The sequence below is a fragment of the Monodelphis domestica genome, chromosome 4 (assembly GCF_027887165.1).
Source record: "Monodelphis domestica isolate mMonDom1 chromosome 4, mMonDom1.pri, whole genome shotgun sequence".
NCBI classification, from domain to species: domain Eukaryota; kingdom Metazoa; phylum Chordata; class Mammalia; order Didelphimorphia; family Didelphidae; genus Monodelphis; species Monodelphis domestica.
The window spans coordinates 370607204-370617058 of NC_077230.1; positions in this window are offsets into that span (position 1 = coordinate 370607204).

The window sequence follows — 9855 nt, forward strand, 5'->3', positions numbered from 1 at the left end:
AGATAGAATGTTTCATCATCAATCTTCTCAAACCTACCCCATGGATGATATTTTGAATTGATCAGAGTTCTTAAGTCTTTAAAAATTGTCTTTGCAATGTTATTGTATAAATTGTTCTCTGGGTTCTGCTCACTTCACTCTGTGTCAATTTATATTCATCTACCTTTGATGTCTGTGTCACCCAAGTCTCACTAGTGACTCCAAGAAGCTATAGTAGCAGTGGCAACATTCCAGGAAAACTATTTCAGCAGACAGGCTAAATCAGGTTGAGGGTAACCCACAGGCCTCAAAACCATCTATAAGATAGTTAGAAAGGTGAATTACCCCAAGCATGTTTGGACTTCCCCCTGTGGAATGGATAAATGAGAACAATTTGTTCCAACAGCCCAATAGCCCAACAGGCGTAAAGGTGGATGAAGCAATCACTGTTGAGTGCCTAGAACTTGGTCAGATATCAAAGGTCATTCACATCCACTGCTTCCTGGACCATAGCCATTCATCTTGACTTTGGTTTTGCCACAGACTGGACTTCAGTGACATTCAGAGAGAATAAGGCTGATGACTGTGCAATTCTGCCTCAATTAAATCCAGTTCACAAGCAGATCAAAACATTGCCCTGTAATGTCATTAGTCCTCTTTGAAAATGAAGGCTGAAAGATGTACGAGTCTTCCCAGGTTTCTCTGAAGCCATCCCCTTTTTCATTTACGACACAATAATTGCATTGTCTAAGTAGTCAATCTTATCATTTGCAAAAGCTATATATAATTTGTCTTCTTTGTCTATGCCAATTCCCTCAATTTCCTTTTTTTCACTAGAGCTACTATTTCTAGGACTATATCAAATAGTGATTGTGACAGTGGATAGCCTTGTTTTTCCCCTGACCATATTACTGGAAAGGCTACTAGTTTATTAGTTACATTTATATACCATAATTTGTTCACCCATTCCACAGTAATTGGGCACCCTTTTGGTTTCAAGTTCTTTCTCCCTGTAAAAAGTTGCTGTAAGTATTTTTGTCCATATGAGTCCTATAAGAGTAATATTAAAATTTTAGGTCTTATTATATTAGCTTTATGGGAAAGGAGTAGAGGAGCTGTCTTGAGCACAAATTGGATTTTGGAACAGATCTGAGGAAAAGGTTCTTTGGAATGTTAAGAGAGGGAATCTGGAGACCAACTGTAACTTGGGAGAAGTAGTTGCTCTCTGGACTGAGAGGGACAAATTGTTATTTTCTACTCTTTACCCTATTTCTATAGTTTCTTTAGAATAAAGATAGGCCTGGCAATGATGTCTCACAGTTCAGCAACTTTGGGAACATAATTTCAAATTGCTTTCCCGCATGGCTAGACTAACAATTTATACCCCCCCCCCCCAACACCAGCAACTTTTCTTTGTTATCTGATGGATGTTAGGTAGAACACCAGAATAGTTTTAATTTGCATTTTTCTAATTATTGCTTTGGAGAAATTTTTCATATGGCTTGTATTTCTATCTTAGATAACTACGAATTCTTATCTTTTGACCATTTGTCAGTTGATGAATGGCTCTTATTCTTATAGATTTTAATTACTTCATTTGATCTTGGAAATTAGATCTTAATCAGTGAAATTTGCTCTCCCCCAATTACTTGCTTCTTTGCTAATTTTAGCTGTATTGGTTTTGTTTGTGCAAACCCTTTTTGATTTTATGTAATCAAAATTATCCTTTTTATCCGTTATTTCTCATTTGGTCATACATTTTTCTATTAGTCATAGATCTGAAAGGTGGTTTCTCTCTTGATCCAATTATTTCTTTATGATATCCTTCTTAAAGTAAAAAAATCATATATCCATTTGGAATTCATCCTGGTTTATGGTGGGAGGTCTTAGCCTATACTTAGTTTCTGCCTGACTTGCTTTCTGGTTTTTCTAGTTCATTCAGGATATTGGTCTATAATTTTCTTTCTTTTTTTTTAATACCCTTCCATCTCTCTTAGAATCAATACTAAGTATCAATTCCAAGGCAAAAGAGTGGTAACAGCCAGGCAATTGGAGATAATTGAGTTGCCTAAGGTCATCTAGCAAGCAAGTATCTCTGAGACCAGATTTGAATTTATAGTCTCCTGACTCCAGGACCAATGGATCTATAATTTTCTTTGTTTTGACTATTCCTTATTTAAGAATCAAAGCCATAGATTTTTCAAAGGCACAATTTGGTTAGATCTCTTCTTTTCCTATTTTTTCTTTTGTAAAAAATATTTTTATTTATTTTGTTAAATACTTCCCAATTACATTCTTTTTCTATTTTTGCAAACAACTTGCATAACATTGGAATTAATTATTCTTTGAATATTTGATAGAACTTGCTTATAAATCCATCTGGTCCCGTTTTTCCCCCCCATTTGTATGTTCATTTATGAGGACAGCCAAGTGACTCAGCAGATAGAAAGCCAGGCTTAGAGATGAGAAGTCCTGGGTTCAAATATGGCCCCAGACACTTTCTAGCTGGGTGATCCTGGGCAAGCCATTTAACCCCAACTGCCTAGCCGATATCTCTCTTCTGTCTTGGAACCTATACTTAGTATTAATTCCAACACACACATAATGCTTTAGACTGTTACCTGAGCTTGTTTCTTATGGGCCTACTAGACCATTAGCATCTTGAGGTCAGGGACCATATCATCATTAAATGTTATATATATAACTCTCCTTCTGCTCTGCACATGGTAAGTGCTCCTTAAATGTTTGTGAAATGAATGGCCTCTTCTCCATCCATTAGATTTTAATGGAAAGGGCGGTGAAACATCCTTGCACACAATAGGCCCTCAAAATGAAATTTTATAAATCAGTTCAAGGATGACAACAGTAGTATACTTGAGACTTCAAGATGATGGGAAGAGTGAAAAAGGCGTCTACTTTGGCACTTTGGGTGAAGCCTCTGCAGTGAACTTTGGGGTTCATACAGATAAGAATCCCTCAGGATGGACAGGCATGAATGGGTAGGCATGAATCTGTATTGTTGGAGAGAACTAATGAATCAACGAGATCCTAGATTCCTTTAGGTCTTTGAGAGCTTTTGGGAAAACTTGTAACATAGTAGTCCAAAAAATCCATTGGGCTGCCCAAAGAAGGGTTGGAGGTCTTCAAAATAGAGGCCGAATGACCACTTCTCAAGGATGTGATAGTGTCTTATAAATCCTTACATATATATTAAGGATGTTCTAGTAGAGATTTCTTCTATTTATGGGATGGATTCCAGTTAGGGAATTTTGTAATTCTCTAGTTCAACATTCTGTCATGAGGGCTAACGCATGTAGCATTTTCAGAGTTGCCCTTCCTGGTTCTGATTCATCACTAGAGAGCTTTAGGGCCTGCTTCCAGTCATGTGTGACTCCACTGCTGAAGGGTTTGAACTTTGAGAAGACTAAGTGACCTTTTTGTTAGCTACTAACCCAGATGAGTGAATGATTTAGTGGATTTTTTAAAAGGAATAACAGCTTCTGGCTTGGTGTCTCTTGCTTCAACTCTCCCATGTGGCAAGTAACACTGTCTCTAGATTCCCTTCTATGGGAATTGGGAGATGGTCATTGATCTCCATTCCCCATATGCCTTTGATCCCACCTGAAGCATGAACTTAACTTTGTGAGATTACACACATAGGCCCCTGACTCTTTTTCCATGGGGTGTTTCCTGAGTAGGTCACTGGACATCATTTTTGATCTAGTCATGTCCAGGGAAAGAGACCTTGAGTGTTCCAGAGGAATGGAGGTCCTGGGTCCCATTGAGTTAGCGCTGCCTGATGGGAAGGAGTTCCTGGCAACTATTCTATTGCTTTTAGAAAAGATAAGCACCAACAAGAAAACTGACCAAGCTTGATGGACTAGTTTACCAGAAAACATTCTATGCTTTGTATGGACAATGCAGAGCCAAAGTGAAATGTAAAATTCCTGTCCTTCAACTTGCATAATGCTATAATAATGTTTAAGTATCAGCCTACTAACAAACTACAGCAGTAATTTAACCTTTTTTTTTTTTAAACCCTTACCTTCCATCTTAGAATCAGTATGGTATATTGGTTCCAAGGCAGAAGACTGGTTAGAGCTAGACAATGGGAGTTAACTGACTTACTCAGGGTCACACAGACAGGAAGTATCTGAGGTCAAATTTGAATTCAGGACCCCCGTCTCTAGGCGTGGCTCTCAGCTAGCTGACCCTGTAGTAATTTTATCTTAAGTACCTGAATCCTACTTTGTCTTGTCAAATTTGTGTTTCTCAATGTTGTGTGTTTAGCATTCCTTTTGTGGGTAGGAATAAACTACCTGTCCCACATCTGATTCATAGTCTCCATTGAGTACTTTTTTCTCTGCCTTTGGGAAAATCCTAGATAGTAGCCTAAACATAAGCTTTAAATAATTTTCCCATGGGGTGTCTGGATGGGAGCTTTATGAGTTGATGAGTGAGAGAATCCTTCTTCTGAAAGGCTAGGCTATGTCAGGATTAAACTCAGTGCCAACTATAAGCTTGGGTATAGAACAGCCTCCTTAATGGACGAATAGTACTCTACTTTCAGTGGGACCAGTAGTTTCTCGATGTGATACTAGGATGGAATGAATCCAGGGCTGATGATTTGAAGTTGTTGCAGATAGTCACATCCCCTTACGTTTGTTTCCTTCTGTTCTCTCTGACTCATGACCCCCAGGTTGGGCTGCTTTGTCTCTCCCTGGGGGTTCTGGTGTTTCTTTTCTACTGCTCTCAACTCATTCACGTCCCCATTCTGGATGTGTTCTTCCCAATGTGACCCTCTAGTGATTAGCCCTCCAATTGCATATAACCATTGAAAATTAATGAACTTTTAGAAAGGGATATTTCAAAGATGTAGCAAAGACAGAAGTAAAAACTTTTCCTCCCAAGACCTTGAGGGCACTGTCCCCTGTACTACCTCAGTCTCCAATGAGAAGGGGCCCAAACTGAGCATAGTTTCTACAAAGCATGGATCAGTTAATACACATTTATCCGACACTTGTGTGCCAACATTGTACTTAGCACTGGGGATACAAATACAAATAAAAACAAAGATGATCCCTGCTCTCAATGAGCTCATGGTCTAATCTTTGTTGTTGTTCAGTAGTATCTGATTCTTCATGACCCCATCTGGGCTTTTCTTGACAAAGATACTAGAGTGGTTTATCATTTCCTTCTTCAACTCATTTTCAGATGAAGAACTAAGACTAACAGGGTTATGTGACTTGCCCAGGGTCACATAGCTAGTAAGCATTTGAGGCAGGATTTGAATCCATGATCAGGGGCTTCCTGATTCTTAGCCCAATATTCTATCTACTGTACTACCTACCTGCTCTACAATCTAATAAGGGAAGACATTTATAAAAAGTAAACTGAAAAGGGAAGTGGGGAAGGTAAAGGGGAAGTGTACCCAGCCCAGGGGCCAGGAGAAGTCCAAGGGAATCCAAAAAGAAGTGTAGTTGGTGGGAAAAGGAGAGAAGTCTTTGCTGAGCCCCATAAGTAGAAGCCCTGGAGCCCATGATCCAGAGGGGCAGAGAGTATGGATGAGATATGATCTCACCAAGTTCATGTCCAAATGTGGCACCGCTGTTTTGTCAGTGCTTATCACCTGATGCTGAGTTGGCTATAAGTCCCAACATGGACTCCACTTCTGGATCTCCTGAGTCCATTTCATGACGTTTTGAAGATTGTAGGCTCCAGATTGATTTCTATTATCTAAAATGAAAATAAATCCTAAAGTGAAGAACTGAGGTCATGTTCAGGAAGTCACATCTCATCCTAAAGAGAAAGGGTGTAAATGTTCCACACTTACAGCTGGAAGGAAACTTAAAGGTCATCTAATCTAATGCCCTAATTTTCCAGATGAGGAAGTGACTTGTGTAAGATCTAGAGTGATAGAGAACTATCATCAAATTCATATCCCTAATTTTATAGATGAGAAAACTAAGGAAAAGGGAAATCATGACAAAACTGAGCCCTAGGGAGGGGAAATAATTTTCCCAAAGTCACATAGCAAATTAGTGGCAGGGATATGAATGGAACTCAGTTCTCGAGTCACTATACCATTCTCTGAGGAATAACTAAAAAGGCTTTGGGCATATGCTTAATAGAATGGGTTTTGTGTTTGCCTTTTATGAACCAGATCAAATGAATTTTGAGAGAACCAATAGAAAGTCATCAGATGGTTGGCCACCAGGTGATGATTTCTTAAACTCTCTTAAGGCATGGAAAACTGTGTTCTAAGCTAATAGAAGCTATTATCAATAGCATTGAAATTATGAACTTTTGAAACTTTAAAATTAGAAACATTTTTTTCAGGCAAATTGGAGCTGTGCTATCCCTTTAAAACATATATTCTATGTTTGAGCTCACTTTCCCTTGGACTCTATATATGTGTGGAAGAATGTGCTCTTGCTTTTGTGTATATATGTGTGTGTGATTGAATTTTATATCAATTTTTCTTCCTATATCACATTAATAAGTAAATGCTTCTTTTTAAAAACGATTTTTTATTTAGAATATTTTTCCATTGTTATATGATTCATGTTCTTCCCCTCTCCTTTTCCCTTCCCACTCCCTGAGCTGATGAGCAATTCTATGGGATTATGCATGTATCATTGTTCAAAACCTATTTCCATATTATTAATATTTGCCATAGAGTGATCATTTAAAGTCAACATCCTCAGCCATATCCCCATAAAACCATGTGATGGATCATATGTTTTTCTTCTGCATTTCTACTCCCACAGTTCTTTCTCTGGATGTGGATAGCTTTCTTTCTCATAAGTCCCTCAGAATTGTCCTGGATCATTGCATTGCTGCTAGTAGAGAGGTCCATAACATTCGATTGTTCCACAGTGTATCAATCTCTGTGTACAAGGTTCTGGTTCTGCTCCTTTCACTCTACATCAATTCCTGGAGGTCTTTCCAGTTCACATGGAATTCCTCCAATTCATCATTCCTTTCAGCACAATAATATTTCATCACCAGCAGATACCACAATTTGTTCAGCCATTCCCCAATCAAGGGATACCCCTTCATTTTCCAATATTTTGCCACCATAAAGAGGGTAGCTATAAATATTTGGGTACAATCCCAGTAGTGGTATGACTGGATCAAAGGGCAGGCAGTCTTTTAAAATCCTTTGTATATAGTGCCAAATTGCCCTCCAGAATGGTTGGACCAATTTACAACTCTACCAGCAATGCATTAGTATACCAAAATTTGCCACATCCTCTCCAACATTTATTACTTTCCTTTACTGTCATATTGGCCCATCTTCTAGGTATGAGGTGGTACCTCAGAGTTGTTTTGATTTGCATTTCTCTAATTATAAGAGATTTAGAACATTTTTTCATGTGCTTATTGATAGTTTTGTTTTCTTTATCTAAAAACATATCATGACTATTCATGTCCCTTGACCACTTACTAATTGAGGAATGGCTTGTTTTTCATACAATTGACTTAGTTCCCTTATAAATTTGAGAAATGAGACCTTTGTCAGAGGTTTTTTTTATAAAAACTTTTTCCTAATTTGTTACTTCCCTTCTAATTTTGTTTGCATTGGTTTTGTTTGTACAAAACTTTAAAAATTTAATTGTAATCAAAATTATTGCATTTAACATTTTGTAATATTCTGTCTCTTGCTTGGTCTTAAATTCTTCTTATAATTTCTCTCTTTATATTTAAGTCATCTACCCATTTTGAATTTATCTTGGTGTAGGGTGTGAGAAATTGATCTAAACCCAATCTCTCTCATACTGTTTTCCACTTTTCCCAGAGGTTTTTTGTCAAAAAGTGGGTTCTTGTCCCAAAAGCTAGGATCTTTGGATTTGTCATACACTATCTTGCTGAGGGTATTGACCCCAAGTCTATTCCATTGATCCACCCTTCTGTCTCTTAGCCAGTACCATATTGTTTTCATAACCACTGCTTTATAGTACAGTTTAAGACCTGGTACTGCTAGGCCCCCATCCTTCACATTTTTTTTCATTAGTTCCCTTGATATTCTTGATCTGTTTTTCTTCCAAATGAACTTTGTTATAATTTTTTCTAATTCTATAAAAAAGTTTTTTAGTAGTTTGATACGTATGGCACTGAATAAGGAAATTAATTTGGAAAGGATTGTCATTTTTATTATATTAGTTCATCCTACCCATGAGCAATTAATGTTTTTCCAGTTATTTAGATCTAATTTTAATTGTGTGAAAAGTGTTTTGTAGTTGTGTTTATATAATTCCCGTGCTTGTCTTGTCAAATAGATTCCTAGATATTTTATATTATCTAGGGTGATTTTAAATGGAATTTCTCTAATTCTTGCTGCTTAGTTGTATTGGAAATATATAGAAATGCTAATGATTTATGTGGGTTTATTTTGTACCCTGCAACTTTACTAAAGCTGTTGAGTATTACCACTAGATTTTTAGTTGATTTTCTAGGATTTTTTAAGTAGACCATCATATCATCTACAAAGAGTGATAGTTTACTCTCCTCATTGCCTACTTTAATCCTTTCAGTTTCCTTTTCTTCTCTAATTGCTACCACTAGCATTTCTAGTACAATGTTAAATAATAGAGGTGATAATAGACATTCTTGCTTCCCTTCAGATCTTATTGGGAAGGCTTCTAACATATCCATTGTAGATGATGTTTGCTGATGGTTTTAAATATATATTGTTTATTATTTTTTAGGAAAGGCCCTTCTATTCCTATATTTTCTAGTGTTTTCAGTAGGAATAGGTGGTGTATTTTGTCAAAGGCTTTTTCTGTATCTATTGAGATGATCATGTGATTTCTTTTGGTTTATTGATATGGTCAATTATATGGATGGTTTTTCTAATATTAAACCACCCTTGCATTCCTGGTATAAATCCCACCCAGTCATAGTGAATAATGCTTGTGATATCTTGCTGTAGTCTTTTTGCTTAGATTCTCTTTAAGATTTTTGCATCTATGTTCATTAAGGAGATTGGTCTGTAAGTAAATGCTTCTATGGTATCTGAATGACTTTTTCTTGGCAGCTTGTAATATTTTTTCTTTAGTCTGATAGTTCTTGAATTTGACTATAACATTCCTGGGTGTGGTCAGTTGGGGATTAAGTACAGGAGGTGATCTATGGATTCTTTCAATCTCCACTTTACCCTCTTGTTCTAGAATATCGGGGCAGTTTTCTTGAATAATTTCCTGTAGTATTATGTCCAGGCTTTTTCTTTTGTCATGGTCTTCTGGTAGACCGATGATTCTTAAATTGTTTCTCTTTGAACAATTTTCTAAATCTTCTGTTTTGTGAATGAGATGTTTCATACTTTCCTCAATTTTTTCATTCTTTTGGTTTTGTTTTAGTGTCCTGCTGCTTTGTGAGGTCACTTAATTCTAGTTGTTGTATTCTGGTTCCTAAAGACTGGATTTCATCCCTGGCTTTTTGGTCATCCTCCTTCTGGTCTGGTTTTCTTTGGAGGTCATCTTTCATCCTCTTTGCCTCATCTTCATCTCCTTTGCCTCATTTTCAAGCTGGTTGATTTTGGCTTTCAAGACACTATTTTCTGTTTCCAGATGGCTTATCTTAGTTTTTAAGTTCTTTTTGCAATTGTATTCAGCCTCTCTTAATTGTGTTTTGAATTGCATTTTGAGTTCTTCCCAAAGCCTGTATCCAATTCACTGGGATTTCTGATTTATCCTTTGCTGATCCCTCCCCCTCTGCTTCATTCATTCTTTGCTTATTGTCTGTACAGAAGCTGTATATTGTAATTTCTTTCTTCCTTTTCTGTTGTTTGTTCATATTTACCCCTTCTTTGCTCCCCATATTTGTCTGTGCTCTTGCTCCTCTCATTTTTTTGGGTTTGGGGGCTTCTGTCAG